The following is a 14991-nucleotide window of genomic DNA, read 5'->3' on the forward strand; positions in this document are numbered from 1 at the left end:
GGAGAGAGAGAGAGAGAGAACGAGAGAGAGAGATGCCAGTCTAGATGCCAAGATGTGTCTGAAATTTAATGATGGGCAGAGTATAAAAATCAATTGTATTATTATGCACTAATTAGTCTTGCTAAGTAGTTACTAGCAAGAAACATAGTTTTAATAAAATTTTAGTAAGAATATAGATTATCTGGGTTATAATTAATTAGCTGAAGAAAAACAGTCTAGTTATCAAATGCCATCTTTGTTCTTTCTTTGACTTTGTTCTTTCAAAAACAAGATGGCACTTCTCCCCATCAGCAGCATATGAACTTGACTTATTTTTCTAGTACCTAGACAGATTTGCTTTGCTTATTCCATGCTCCCACAGGACTCACCTTCAGCTACACACATTTGTGAAAATGCTGGTCATGAAAGTCTCTGTATATGTGTGTAGAGTCATGTGTAAGAACTTGAAACTTGATTTTGCTCATAAACATTAGTGCCAGGCTGTAAGTGATCTAGTAAGCCTAAAATAATGGCTAGTGCTTCCGACATCAGTGTTTAGATTTATCACCATAGTGAAATAATTAGAAGAAAATTCTTAAAAGTTGAAAAAGTATTCGAATGTAGAATACACTGATTTAAACATAAAAGTCTGAATACATGTTTGACAAACTAGCAGTATATAGAACCAATTACCAAATTCAACACAAAGGATAATATTGTTGCATGCAATTAGTGTAAGAGAAATTTAAATTTTGTATCCCAAACAAAATGAAACATGTAACAGTTCTTATAAGGACAGACAAAATAACATGAAAATGTATATAAATTGTTTATTTTTATATTCTCTACTTGTGTTCTCTAAGATTCAGGGTAGAAGCAGCCTTTTTTTCATCTACCCCCTGACAGGAAAACTATATGAAATAAGATGACAGTGAAGAGTTTAATTATAGGCAATCGATTTGTAATCACAATGGATGTGATTCAGTACACAATGTACACAATACACAATACACAATACACAATGTAGTATTCAGCTACATGAAAGATCAATGCATTTTATCATCTAACTATAATGACAATCTGATATAACAACTAAACCCACTATGAATAAGAGTATTCACTAAATTACTTATTCACTAAATTACTGCTGATCACCCATTAAAAATCAGTCATTGGTTATATTCTAGGATATTGGAGAGTATTATTTGGTTAAGTTTTGTATGACTGTTTTCTTAAGTTATTTTTTAAATTCATGTTTAAAAAAAATTTTTTTTTAACGTTTATTCATTTTTGAGAGACAGAGAGCACAAATGGGGAAAGGGCAGAGGGAGGGAGACACAGAATCTGAAGCAGGCTCCAGGCTCTGAGCTGTCAGCACAGAGCCCCATGCGGGGCTTGAACTCAGGAACTGCGAGATCATGACCTGAACTGAAGTTGGACGCTCAACTGACTGAGCCACCCAGGCGCCCCAGTTATTTATTTTTGAGAGAGTATGAGCAGGGGAGGGACACAGAAAGAGAGAGAGAGGGAGAGAATCCCAAGCAAGCTTTATGCTGCCAGTGCAGAGCCTGATGCAGGGCTCAATCTCATGAACTGTGAGATCATGACCTGAGCCAAAATCAAGAGTCAGAAGCTTAACTGACTGAGCCACCCAGGTGCCCTTATCAACATTTTAATGCAATATTAAAGAAATGAATAAAAGATAAGAGTAAGCCAACAGTGTCTATCCATCTATTCACAGGCCATCCATAAATATTGTTGAGGGTCTCCATATACATACCCTTACCCTAGAAGATAGAAGCAACAGAGCCATGAAGGTTTAAATTATATATATTTTTACTGACATATACACATACATGAACACATTTAAGTTATGAACTGTGTTATACTATGAAGCTCATTACACAAAACAAAGACAGTATGGGTCACATTTGGGTTTAGCTCCAGAGGCTGTAGTAAGAGGGTCACCATCTGCATTGAGATATAAAGTTCCAGAGACTGAGCTAGACTGAATGAGGTCTTTACAGAAGAAACAATAATGGTCAAGGAGGAAAGCAAAAGAAAAAACAGGGAAATTGGTCCTGAGTATTAATTGAGGTGTGAGTTAAAGCCATGATATGATGAGCCAGAAACAGGCATCAACCTTTTTGGGGTAATAGACTACTTTCAGAATTCAATGAAAGCTAATAGTCCTTGTTCCTATAAAAATTACACACATATACATATTTATACTTTGATCCAATTTCAGGGTATTTACAGATCCTCTGAAGTCTTGGATACCTATAAATGAATATTGGCATAAGTTTGTAGTAGAATGAAAAATGGATTAGAGAAAGTAATTTGGGTCAGAATGTGAATGAATCTGAGGCTTCTTCATAAAGGATGAAGGATGTGAGAGAAGGATGATGCCCTCAAAACAGTACGCTTCAAATATTCCATAGAAGACTTTCAGTTTTGTCTTCAATCAATACCTTAATAAAGTTGGTTGGTGGGGAAGAGTTTAATTACTTCTTTAGGCAGGTAGCAGGAATCTGGGTAACTGGGGCTTTGGCCACAGTCTTCAATCAGATCAGCTTTCTGTCTACTTTTACCTGTTTATTTGGATTCTGTTTAAAGTATTAATAGGTGGGTTCTACTCTTTGTAAATATATTCATGTATCTCTTTAAGATACATTTTGGGTATATATGCAGAAATGGAATTGTTGGACCATATGGTAATTAGATTTTTAAGTTTTTGAGGAATGGCTATAATGTTTTCCATAGAGAGTACGCCTTTCTACATTCCCACCAACAATGCACAAGAGTTCCCATTTCTCCATATCCTCACCAACACTTGTCTTTTCTGTTCGTTTTTTTCTAATAATCATCCTAATGGCTAGTATTTCATTGTAGTTTTGATTTGGATTCCCCTAATCATCAGTGATATTGAGCATATTTTCATATCTATTGGCCATTTGTATATCTTTTGTGAAGAAATGTCTTTTCAAGTCCTTTGTTCATTTTTGAATCAAGTTGTTTTTTGTTGTTGGTGGTGAGTTTTCGAAGTTCTCTATATATTCCGTATATTAATCTCTTATCAGATATATTATTTGCAAATATTTTCTGCTGTTTTATGGGCCTTTTAATTCAGTTCATATAGTCTTTTGATGTGCAGAATGTTTTAATTTTCATGAAGTCCAATTTTTATATTATTTTGTTGCCTGGGTCTTTGGTGTCATATCCAAGAAATCACTGCCAAACACAATGTTGTAAAACTTTGTCTCAGTTATAGTCTAATATTTTTGTAGGTTTTGATTTTACATTTGAGTCTTTGATCCATTTTGAGTTAATTTTTGTATATGGTGTTTAATTACGGTCCACCTTCATTCTTTTGCATGTGAATATCCAGTTTTCTCAGTACTATTATTGAAAAGATTGCCTTTTCTCCATTAATCATCTTAGCAATCTTATCAAAAATCATTTGACTATATATGTGAGGGTTTATTTCTGGGCTCCCTATTCTTTTGGTCTCTATGTCTGTCTTTATGCCAGTACCACACTGTTTTGATTGTGGGAGCTTTATTCTTTTTTCTTCTTTTTTTTTTTTTTTTCAAAATTGTTTTGGCTATTTGGGATTCCTTAGAAATTCCATATGAATTTTAGGATAGGTTTTTCTATTTCTACAAAAAAAAAAAAAAATCATTGGGATTTAGAGAGGAGTTGCAATGAATCTATAGGACACTGAACAATATTAAGTCTTTCAATTCATAAACATGGGATGTTTCCATTTATTCATATCTTCTTAAATTTTTTTCAACAATGCCTTATAGTTTTCATTGTACAAGTCTTTCATGTCTTTGGTTAATTCCTAAATATATTATTATTTTTGATGCTATTGTAAATGAAATTGTTTTGTAATTTCCTTTTCAGATTTTTCATTGTTAGTGTATAGAAATGTAACTAATTTTTGGGTTTTGACTTTATATCCTGCTACTTCAGGATATAATTAATAAATTAATCCTGAATTAATTTATTAGCTCTAACAGTTTTTTGTGTAATCTTTAGAATTTCTAAATATAATCAGCAAACAGAGATAATTTTACTTCTTCCTTTCCAATTTGGATGCCTTGTATTCCTAATTTCTTTAGTGTTTTTTTTTTAATCATGAAAGAATGTTAAATTTTATCAAATACTTTTTCTGTATCATTGAGATGATCATGTTAATCTTTTTTTTCCCTTCATGGTATATGACATTGGTCAATTTTCATATGCTGAACTATCCTTGCATTCCATGTATCAATCCCACTTGGTCATGGCTTATAATCCATTTATCTATATCTATATCTATCTATCTATCTATCTATCTATCTAAAGATCTTATTTTGGGGTCACCTGGGTGGCTCAGTTGGTTAAGCATATGACTCTTGGTTTCAGTTCAGATCATCATCTCATGGTTTGTGAGATCAAATCCCGTGTCAGGCTCTGTGTGGACAGTGTGGAGCCTGCTTGGGATTCTCTCTCTCTCCCTTTCTTTCTGCCCTTCCCCCATTCACGTTCTCTCTCATTCTCTAACCCCCCTTTCTCTCAAAATAAATAAGTAAACTTTGAAAAATAAAAAATATTTTAATTTTAAGTAATCTCTACACCCAATTTTATAAGCCTGAGATCAAGAGTTGCATGCTGTATCGACTGGGCCAGCCAGGCACCCCTATAATCCTTATAATATGCTGTTGGGTTTAGTTGAGGATTTTTGCTTCCATGTTCATATGACATATTGGTCTGCAGTTTTCTTTCCTTGTGTCTTTGCCTGGCTTTGGTGTCAGGATAATACTGGCATCACAGATTAATTACAAAGTGTTTCCCCCTCTTCGGTTTTTTGGAACACTTTGAGAAGGATTGGCACTTAAAATTTTTTGATAAAATTCATCATTGAAGCCATCAGGTACAGGACTTTCTTTGTCTAGAGATTTTTTTGTTGTTCAGAGATTTTTGATTACTGATTTAATCTCCTTATTAGTTGTAGTTCTATTTAGATTTTCTATTTCTTAGTGATTCAATTTTGGTAGGTTTTGTGTTTCTAGGAATGTTTCCATTTCATCTAGGTTATCCAATCTGTTGGCATACAATTTTTCATAATATTCTCTTATTCTTTTTATTTCTGTAAAATTGGTTGTAATGTCCCCATTTTCATTTCTGATTTTGTAACTTGAATCATCTTTGTTTCTTAGTCCCCCTAGCTAACAGTTTGCTGATTTTGTTAATATTTTCAAAGAATTTGTGATTTCATTAATTTTTTTCTATTGTTTCTCTCTTCTCTACTTCATTTGTCTGTGTTCTAATCTTTATTATTTCCTTCCTCCTGTTAGCTTTTGGTTTAGTTTGTTTTTCTAGTTCCTTAAGTTTAAAAACAATTTAATGTTTATTTATTTTTGAAGGAGAGAGAGAGACAGAGCATGAGTGGGGGAAGAGCAGAAAGAGAGAGGGAGACACAGAATCTGAAACAGGCTCCAGGTTCTGAGCTGTCAGCACAGAGCCTGACACGGGGCTCAAACCCACAAACTGTGAGATCATGCCCTGAGCCAAAGTCAGACACTTAATTGACTGAGCCACTCAGGTGTGCCATTGTTCCTTAAGTTTTAAAGTTAAGTTGTTGATTTGAAGTCTTTTTGTTTTTTGTTTTTTTTAATGTGTTTATAACTTTAAATTTTCCCCTTCTCACTGCTCTTACCATGTGCTATACATTTTACTGTGTTGTCATTTTGTTTTCATTCATCTAAAGTATTTTCTAATTTCCCTTGTGATTTTTCTTTGATTTACTACTTATTTAAAAGTATGTTGTTTAACTTCCACAAATTTGTGAATTTTCCATTTTTACTTCTTTTATTGATTTCTAACTTTATCCCACTGTGGCAGGAGAAGATACTTTGTATGATATCTATCTATTGAAATCTGTTGACACTTAATTTGTGGCCTAATTTATAATCTGTTCTGGAAAATGTCTCATGTGTGCTTGAGAAGAATGTTTGTGCTGTGTTGTTGGATACAGTGTTCTGCATACGTATGTTAGATCCAATTGGTTTACTATGTTAAATTCTCTATTTCCTTACTTCTGTCTGGTTGTTCTATCCAATCCTGAAAGTGGGATGCTGAAGTCTCCAAAATTATTGTAGAGCTGCTTATTTCTCCCTTCAATTCTGTTAACTTTTGCTTCATATACTTTAATGGTCTGATATGTGCATGTTTACCATTGTTATATGTTCTTGTTAACTTGAACCTTTTATTAATATATAGGGTCATTTTTCTCTTGTTACTTTTTTGATTTAGTCTATTTTGTCTGATATTAGTATAGGCACCCCTTCTCTCTTTTGGTTACTATTTATTTATTTTTTTTAAATTTTGTTTTTGAATGTTTTATTTTTTTTGAAAGAGAGAGAGAGACAAAGTGTGAGTGGGGGAGGGACAGAGAGAGAGGGAGACACAAAATCCGAAGCAGGCTTCAGGCTCTGAGCTGTCAGCACAGAGCCCGATGGGGGGCTCAGACCCATGAACTGTGAGATCATGACCTGAGCCAAAGTTGGAGGCTCAACCAACTGAGCCACCCAGGCACCCCTCTTTTGGTTGCTATGTAAATGGAATATCTTTTTTTCATCTTTTCATTTTCAATCTATTTGTATCTTTGGAGCTAAAGTGAGTCTTTTGTAGATAGTATGTAGTTGGATCATATTTTTTTTCCATTCTATCAATCTCTATCTTTTGTTTGTAAAGTTTAACCCATTTATATTTAAAATAATTACTTATAAGGAGAGACTTCTGTCATTTTGCTATTTGTTTTTTGTATACCTTATAGCTTTTTGTCCATCTTTTTCTGCATTACTGCCTTCTTTTGTGTTCACCTGATTATTTGCAATGAAATGTTTAAGTTTCTTTCTCATTTTCTTGTGTGTATATTCTATAGATATTTTCTTTGTGGTTATTATGTGCATCTTAACCTCAAAAGTTATAACATTCTAATTTGAATTTCTACCATCTTAATTTCAATAACATACAAGAACTCTTCTCCTTTATGTTTTGATCCCCACTCCTTTTGGTTGTTGATGTATCAAACTTACATCTTTATACATTGTGTGACCCAAACATAAACGAAAAATCTTTTAAATGCATTAGTCTCATATAGAAAACAAAATGTGCAGTTACAAACCATAGTTACAATAATGCTAGCTTTCAAACCCATAATTGTTTTTTTTAATGTATTAGTCTTGTAAATCATGTAGAAAACAAAAAGTCGAGTTACATACCATTGTTACAATAATACTAGCTTTTATAATTGCCCATGTATTTACCTTTATTCAGATCTTTATTTATTCATCCAACTTCACATTTTTGTTTAGTATCCTTTAATTTCACTTTGCAGTACTCCCTTGAGCATTTCTTACAAGGTGAGTATAGTGATAACAGATTCCTTACCTTTTGCTCATCTGGGAATGACTTAATCTCTCCTTCACTTTTGAAAGATAGTTCACTCAATATAGGATTCTGGATCAACAATTTTTTTTCTATTCACACTTTGAGCCTATCAGCCCACTACTTTCTGGTCTATTTAGTTTCTGATGAGAACTCTGCTTATATTCTTATTAAGGATCCCTTGTGTGTGACAAGTTGCTTCTCTCTTGTTCTCTTCAAGATTTTCTCTTTGTCTTTTTAAAGTTTGAGTATAATGTGTCTTTTTGTGTTTCTCTTTGAGTTCATCTTACTTGGAGTTTATTAAGCTTCTTGGATGTTTATATTCATGTCTTTCATCAAAGTTGGGAGGTTCTGCCATTATTTCTTCAAATATTCTCTCTGCCTTTTCCCCCCTCTTTTTGTGAGACTTCCACAATTTGCGTGTTTGTTCAGTTGATGGTATTCAACAAGTCTCCTAGGCTCTGTCACTTTTCTTCAATCATTTTTCTTTCTGTTCTTCACACTTGATAATTTCCATGGCCTTATTTTCAAGGTCTTCTGCCTACTCAAATCTGCCTTTGAATCTCTCTAGTGAAATTTTCATTCCACTTATTATACTTTTCAGTTTCAGAATTTCTTTCTTTCTCCTTCCTTCCTCTCTCTTCTCTCTCTCTCTCTCTCTCTTTCTTTCCTTTGGGTTTTTGATCTCTTTATTGGTATTTCTATTTTGTTCATACAAAGTTTTTGTGACATTCTCCACATTTTTAGTTCTTCAATCATTTTTAAGGCAGTTGGTTTGAAGACTCTACTTGATTTGCCATAAAATTTTTTTTTCAGGGACAATTTCTGTTGATTTTTTCCCCCTTTGAATTGGCCATACCTTTCTGTTTCTTTGTATGTCTTGTGATTTATTTATTTTTTTGGTTGAAAACTGGACATTTGAATATAATAATGTAATTCTGGAAATCAGATTTTCCCCATTTCATCAGTGTTGGCTGAGTTTTTTGTTTTTGTTTTTTAATGTTGTTTTAGGCAGTCTGTGTGCCAACCATCAGCCTATGGTGTAAAGTTAAGGTTTTGTCAAATCTTTTCTGAGTCTGTGCCTTTCCCTGAGTACGTGCAGTCACTTTCTAATTTTTCCCATATATAAAGTTGTTTTTGAGCGTCCTAGTCTTTAATATCTGGCTCCCAAAAAGAGAAAAAAAGAAAGATCAAAGGAGGGAAAAAGAGTGTCAGCTCTTTAAATCTCTTGAAAGTTACTTGAGCTAGAGAAGTGGCTTGCAACAATGAAGTGGGCGGGGCATGCAACAATAATGGCCACTCTCTTTGTCTGTGCCTGTATGCTTAGAAGCAGCAATTAGTGATCAGAACACAAATCCCTATCTTTGGGGAAAAAATCTTTTTTGCTCACCATAGATTCTGCAAACTATGTGCAAGCTACATCTGGAACACTTGCACAGCTTCCTGCCATGGCACCTTTTGTCCACCTTCACCCATTTTCCACCCTCACCTTATCCCTCTGCTAACCATGAACATGTTCTCTGGATCTATTAGCTTTTTTTTTTTTTTGAATGCACATATAAGTGAGATTATATAGTATTTGCCTTTCTCCGACTTACTACACTTAGTATAATGCCTTCAAGGTCCAACCATGTTGTCACAAATGGCAAGATTTCCTTCTTTTTAAGGCTAAGTAATATTCCATTGTGTGTATGTGTGTGTATATAATATACATATATATGTGTATATACATGTGTATATATAATATATACATATATACATATTATATACATATATACATATATAATATAATATATAACATGTATATATATTTATACATACTATATACATATATACATATATATAAGTGTATATATAATATATATGTGTGTATATATAATATACATATATAAAGAATATATATATATATATATTCTTTATCCATTCATTCATTGATGAACACTTAGACTTGTCTTGGTTATTGTAAATAATGCCACAATCCTTTTATCATTTAAAATCTCTTCTGGAACTGTATTTGTACCTCCTTTTTCATCCCTAAGACTAATTGCTTCCTTCTTCCTTTGATTAATCTTACTAAGGTTTGTGAATTTTACTAATCTTTTCAAATAACCAACTTATGAATTTGTTGGTCCTGATTAGTCTCTTTGTTATCTTTTTGATTCTTTATGATTCCTTCTCTTCTACTTTTTGGGGGTTTCTTCTGCTTTTCTTTTTCTAGCATCTTCAATTGTGTGGTTAACTCTTTAATTTTGTACCTTGCCTTTTTGAAGGTACATTTATGGGAAATATTTATATATATATATGTATATATATATATATACACACACATATACATATATATGTATATATATGGGAAGCTTTTATATGTAATTATTGTTCACTATGATTAATTTTTATATATTTCTGTTACAAAGTTTTCTACCCATGAATTCTTCAACATTTTAAAATTTTTCCAAAAAAATTTTATTACTAATTTCAAAATTAATTGCATTATGGTCAAAGAGTGTGGTCTATACATTAATAATTCTTTGAAATTTGTGGAGGCTAGTTTGACGGCCTGTTAGTTTATTTAAATATTCCATATGGTTTGAAAAGAATGTTTTCTTTAATTTTTGAATGTAGTGTTCCATAGTCATTATATTGAACATTATTAATTGTGCTATTTATGACTTTAATATCCTGATTTTTTTTGTCTGCTTGTTTTATCAACTATTGAAAAAAGTATTTTTTAAATTTTTATTTATTTTTGAGAGAGACAGACAGAGTGTGAGTAGGGGAGGGGTAGAGAGAGGGGGAGACACAGAATCCGAAGCAGGCTCCAGCCTCTGAGCTGTCAGCACAGAGCCCGACATGGGGCTCCAACTCACAAACTGTGAGATCATTACCTGAGGCAAAGTCAGTTGCCCAACCAACTGAGCCAACCAGGTGCCCCAAGAAAGGTATTTTTTTTTTAATTTTTAAAAAATGTTTGTTTATTTCTGAGAGAGAGAGAGAGAGAGAGAGAGAGACAGAGTGTGAGCAGGGGAGGGGCAGAGAGAGAGGGAGACAGAATTCAAAGCAGGCTCCAGGCTCTGAGCCATCAGTACAGAGCTGGATGCAGGGTCAAACAGTGAGGTCATGACCTAAGCTGAAGTCAGATGATTAGCTGACTGAGCCACCCAGGCACCCCCTGAGAAAGGTATATTAATCTCTGATAAAGATGGTGGATTGGTCAGTTTGTCTGTATTTGGCCACTTGAAAATTTTTTCTCTACTTCGAATAATGTGCAAACATATTAAATAAATCACATTTTGAGAACTTTCCAGCTCTTCTATCTCAACTGTTCTTTTTTGCATAAGTCATTCTAGCCATTTTCACATTCTAATCTTGAATAGAATCCTCAAGTCTCAGTGAAATCTATAAGATTATTTTGTTGTTGTTGATATGTGGTAAAAATCTGCTATTTACAAAATATTCACCAGGTGCCAAGTATTGTGCTAGATGCTTTATTTACAATAAAAGTCTTTTTATCTAACATAATTGGGACAAGTAGGTTGTTAGTTCACTGAAAAAGTTGATTAAAGTGGGGAATCTTTGAGAAATGATACATACTATGAACATTTTATTTGAACTTAAAATGCATGCTTACATACACATCCATTCACCAATATTTATGTATGAGTCTGTTTTTTGGAAGTTTATTTCATGGAGTTTATTTTTTTAACGTATAAACCACACCTGTAATGCATCGTCAACAATTTCTAGTTTCTATTGATGTAAATTGGAGGGAGAACCCAAAGAAATATTCAAAGCAGTATGAGTGCAGAATTAAAGGTTTTTATGATTTTGAACCAAACTTCATCGTTATTCTGCCCACACCTCATTTGATAACAATTGCTTAATGCCTCATCTTTATTGAGTCACTTACTTTAATTTTTTATAGAAATTTTATAGAAAATTTAGAGAAATTTTTATAGAAATCGGGGGCACCTGGGTGGCTCAGTCAGGTGAGTGTCCAACTCTTGATTTTGGCCCAGGTCATGATCCCTGGGTCATGGGATTGAGCCCAGTGTTGGGCTCCGTGCTGAGTATGGAGCCTGCCTAAGATTCCTTCCCTCCCTCCCTCCCTCTCTCTCTCTGTCCCTCTGCCTCTCCCTCCCTCCCTCCCTCTCCCTCTGCCCCTCTCTCCTGCTCATGTAGTCTCTCTCTCTACAAAAAAGAAAAGAAACTTTCTTGTATGCCTATTCCACTGGTTGATGTAATGTTTACATAATGTTTAATTAAACTACATAGTATGGTAACACTTATGATTGTGTAAACAGAGGAGAATAAACTCATCTGTCTTCTTGTAAATATACAGCCCTAAACAATAGGAGCAGAAGGGTGTAGTTGTACTAGAAAGCAGCCATGTAGCTGGGAACATTTTTTGTACCATTGAATCAGTCATTATATTGTACAGAGGCAGTGGGAAGAATTATTTAATCTGCCCTATCAGTTCAGTAAAGGTCATTTAGGAGCCTCTGTATTAACAAACTTTCTAACTGTATAAGGAGGTAATGTTATCCTCATTTTAGAAGGGCGATCTGATTTACTCAAGCTCCCACCACTAGCTTATTACTAAACTAGATCTAGGCCTGGATTACCTCAACCATGGTCATTCTATAAAGCTGTGAGAGCTTTCCTTTACAATCTGCATGTGTTTTAATTGAATTTTACTTCATTTATCGATCATGCTTTATGAATTAGTGTACAGGCCTCTGCAGTGGAAAATACTGTTTCTACCCCTTTAATAATTTTTTTTTTCATGAAGTTTAGGCACTTACAATACTTTTTTTTTCTCCCTAGCAGATAGTTTTATCTTTATCCGGATGTTCTCTCATCTCTGTCTTCAAGTCACAGCTTACGTGGTCAGGTTAGCTTGTTTCTGAGCAAACACTCTTTTTCTCATAATTAAGAGGTACACTTATTACTACCCAGGAGCTTGGATTCTCAGCTACCACCTAGAAAACAGAATATTTGATTAATTAGAAATATATTACTATTTGTTCATTTCTTACTCCTTTCTTTTCTAAAGCTACAGCCTGTGCCTCCAACTCTCCTGATTTCTTCTCCATGGCTTTTATGTAGGGATGTTTCTTTTCTTTTAATGGTGCCATTCATTCCTAAATGAATCAGCACAAATGAGATCAAGTTTAATGAGCCTTGACACATTAATGAGCTTCCCACACTTTGTAAATATGTCTACTGATAAGCCACATCCCATGCATACACATTCCAACAGAAGTTATCACCACTACCCTCCCTTCTCTCCTCTCCCAAGTACTTCACAAGTCACTGTTACTGGTTTGTGTTTCCTTCCCAGAGACCTGGAACAAGTACAAGTCTCAGGCACATTTCCCTGTGGGGGAATGTCTTCTGATTTTCACACTTCTTGGCATTGTGTTGTATTTTCAAACGGAATTCCAATCCGTAGGGTCTCCTCTGACTATCTCTTTTGGCAAACCACCTTCATACATTGCCTGATCTCCCTGATAGTTTATTTTTTTAAGCTACCTGTTTCATGATGCGTGTTAACTTCTCTGTAGGTAACGTGAATTTTCATCATTAGCCGGTTTCTACGATCCTTTCTCTAAGTAGGTTGAGATCTACTTGATACAATCTCTATTAGATTGTAATGCATTCAGAAAACGAAAGAACGCTTGAGGAATATTTGCAAAGCCCTCATCTTTTCTACTTTCTAACCTCTGCTGTAAGTACAGATTAGCTTATTGGTTCAAACTCTGAACCGAATTTTGTGGCAACTGATTTGGCAACCCTGTCTCCAAACCCATACCTTTCATAGGCTTCTATGTCTCAGTAAATCAGTAAATGGCCACTCATCCCTTCAATTGTTCAGGCTCAACTCCTTTTACCCATACTTCATCTGTTTCTTATACTCTATATCCAATTTATTTTTAAATCTTGTTTTCCTTTAAAATATATCCAGAATGGGATCATTTCTCACTGCTTCCACTCTGTGACAAATGAATTAACTCCAGAAGACATTTATGTCCATTGGCCTATCTAAGGTTTAGGCCATCTATGCATTCCTTTTGTCCTTTCCCTGCAGTAGGATGGTTCATGTTTCGGTGAAGACAGTGGAGCTTGTTTTCAGAGTAACATCCTAATTTCAGTATGAATTTTGTAACAACTATCGCACCTTAGGCTTCAGCTGAGGCTCTCACTAGAGTCAGATAGAACTGACTATGAGGAGAAATTTCTGCCAAAGTTGGATTCTTTATTTGCTATCCTTTTTATAGAAGTCCCATTACAACTGCCTGTCTGTAATTTAGCATTCCTTAATGTCCTTTTAAACTAAAATCCAGGAATTGTAAACAAGGGCAGCAGCAATTAGATGCCAGAGAACAAGGTGTTCAGGGCTCCTGCTTGTTGAAAATTGCCCAATGTCACGGGATGGAATAAACCAGGCCAAAGCAAGTTCTTTGTCCAGCCCCCAGCTGATCAACGGTTTCTTCATTATCTCTTTTGGCTTCCATGTTTGTTTGCTTGTTTAATTGTTTTTTTTTTTATCCTCTATCCTGTTACCTTTTTTTTTTTTCCTCAGCTGTGTTTATCGTCCCTCCCCCACCCTCCACTGCATTTTAATATTCTCTATCTGTACTTTATAGAAAATGACTAGATCTTTATATTCCAAATTCGAAAGTGTTCAGGGCACCTGGGTGGTTCAGTCGGTTAAGTGTCTGACTTCAGCTCAGGTCATGATCTCATGGTTCATGAGTTAAAGTCCCACATCGAACTTTGTGTTGACAGCTCAGAGCTTGGATCCTGCTTCAGATTCTGTCTCCCTATCTCTCATCCCCTCCCTTGCTCACACGCTCTTTCTTTCTCAAAAATAAATAAACATTAAACAAATTTAAATTAGAAAATGTTCTAAATCCTCTCTTTTCTGTTAGGATCAAAGTTAATCTTCAATTTAGGGGAGCTGCAAACTTTTGGGGAACACTATTGTTCCTTTGGATGGGATACTTTTTTACTGTGGAATTGTCCCTGGCATCATAGGATGCTAAACGTCCCTGGCCTCAGTACCAAGTGCCAGTAACACATCTCCAGTCATTGTGACCACAAAAATACCTGACACATTTACAAACACCCCACAAAATAGTGGTGGAACGTCTCGTTTAGAGCCATGGCTAGGTAGGCAATTAGAAGAATATCACTACCCCCCCCTCAAAAAAAAAAAAAAAAGAAAAAAATATATAAATGTACCAATAAACATCTTGGTTTATGTATGCATATGTATATATGTATTTATATGTGTGTGTAGGTATATGTATGTGTGTATGTATAAAATGTTTCACATATATAATAATATTTGTTTCAAGGGACATATTAAGTTTTCATAAAGTTACTGGTTTATGAAACAGGTATGTGGAAATGAGTTGTAACTTTCTCAAAGTGTACTCATTTATTTTTATTTTCATTTAAAACGTTTTTTAAGTTTATTTATTTACTTTGAGAGAGAGAGAGAAAGGTAGAGAGAGGATCCCAAGCAGGCCCTGTGCCATCTAGCCCAGAGCCCGACATGGGACTCGA

The 14991-nt window shown here is 34.5% G+C and overlaps 1 protein-coding gene across 4 annotated transcripts in view; it reads left to right on the forward strand.

The window, feature by feature from the left end:
- Positions 1–14991, forward strand: part of N4BP2L2 (NEDD4 binding protein 2 like 2) — an 84868-nt gene that overhangs the window by 49885 nt on the left and 19992 nt on the right. The gene's annotated exons all lie outside the window — the stretch shown is intronic.

The sequence above is a fragment of the Panthera onca genome, chromosome A1, assembly GCF_046562875.1.
Source record: "Panthera onca isolate mPanOnc1 chromosome A1, mPanOnc1 haplotype 2, whole genome shotgun sequence".
In the NCBI taxonomy this organism is placed as follows: domain Eukaryota; kingdom Metazoa; phylum Chordata; class Mammalia; order Carnivora; family Felidae; genus Panthera; species Panthera onca.